The sequence below is a fragment of the Hordeum vulgare genome, chromosome 7H (genome assembly GCF_904849725.1).
Source record: "Hordeum vulgare subsp. vulgare chromosome 7H, MorexV3_pseudomolecules_assembly, whole genome shotgun sequence".
Classification (NCBI taxonomy): Eukaryota; Viridiplantae; Streptophyta; class Magnoliopsida; order Poales; family Poaceae; genus Hordeum; species Hordeum vulgare.
Genome location: NC_058524.1, coordinates 387,737,629 through 387,739,369, shown reverse-complemented (window position 1 = coordinate 387,739,369; position 1,741 = coordinate 387,737,629).

The following is a 1,741-nucleotide window of genomic DNA, read 5'->3' as shown; positions in this document are numbered from 1 at the left end:
CATAGACCTTCGGGTCCGTAGCTAGTAGCTAGATGGCTTCTTCTCTCTATTGGATCTTAAATACAAAGTTCTCCATGATCTTCATGGAGATCTATCCGATGTAATCTTCTTTTGCGGTGTGTTTGTCGAGATCCGATGAATTATGGATTTATGATTAGATTATCTATAAATCTTACTATTTGAGTTTCTTCTGATCTCTTGTATGCATGATTTCATATCCTTGTAATTCTCTTCGAGTTGTGGGTTTCGTTTGGCCAACTTGATCTATAATTCTTGCAATGGGAGAAGTGCTTGGTTTTGGTTTCATACCGTGCGGTGACCTCACCCAGTGACAGAAGGGGTAGCGAGGCACGTATCGTGTTGTTGCCATCAAGGGTAAAAAGATGGGGTTTATATCTATTGCATGAATTTATCCCTCTACATCATGTCATCTTGCTTAAGGCGTTACTCCATTTGTCATGAACTTAATACACTAGATGCATGCTGGATAGCGGTCGATGTGTGGAGTAATAGTAGTAGATGCAGAAAGTATCGGTCTACTTGTCTCGGACGTGATGCCTATGTGTATGATCATTGCCTTAGATATCGTCATGACTTTGTGCGGTTCTATCAATTGCTCGACAGTAATTCGTTCACCCACCGTAATATTTGCTATCATGAGAGAAGCCTCTAGTGAACACTATGGCCCCCGGGTCTACTTCATATCATATTTTCAACCTTACACTTTTAGTTTGTTGCACTTTCCGCCTTCAGATCTCACCTTGCAATGAATCGTAAAGGGATTGGAAACCCCTCTGTAGCGTTGGTTGCAAGTTTGCTGTTTTTGCGCAGGTACTTTGGAGACTTGCCTTGAAACTCCTACTGGATTGATACCTTGGTTCTCAAACTGAGGAAAATACTTACTGCTGCTGTGCTCCATCACCCTTTCCTCTTCAAGGGAAAAACCAACGCAAGCTCAAGAGGTAGCAAGAAGGATTTCTGGCGCCGTTGTCGGGGAGTATCAAGTCAAGAATAGTCTTCCTCCAACGTGTCAATTTCTCGCACCAGGGACTGTTCTAAGTGAAGCTTATCCAAGTAACTGTCACAAACTCATCTCTTGCATTTACCTTTTTTGTCTCTCGTTTTCCTCTCCCCCACTTCTGAAAAAAAAAATTACAAAAATATTTGCCATTTTTGTTCGCCCTTTTCTTTCGCCTGCTTTTTGTTCGCTTGTGTGCTAGTCTGCTTGCTGAAGTCACCATGACTGAAAACACCAAACTTTGTGACTTCTCGAATACTAATAATAATAATTTTATTAGTACTCCGATTGCTCCTGCCACTAGTGAGGAAACATATGAAATCAATGTTGATTTGCTGAATCTTGTTATGAAAGAGCAATTTTCCGGCCTTCCTAGTGAAGATGTGGCATCCCATCTTAATACCTTCATTAAGCTATGCGATATTGAAAGTGCGTTATATAGACTAGAGGGGGGATGAATAGGAGATTTTTAGAATTTCGTCACTGAGGAAATTCCTTTTGAGGAAATTCCTCACTGATGACTAACTTACAGCGGAAACAGTAAAGGATCAGAAGTGCAAAGTTTCAGAACATCAATTTTTCAGAGTGAAGAATGTGAAAACAGATTGCACAGTGAGCAGGCATGCAGAATATAGATGTGGATTAACTGATGTGAAGAATTCGGTGTTGAGGAAATTCAGAGAAAGTCTTCAGCAAATTCTTCAAACAGTTGCAGTGAAAGTC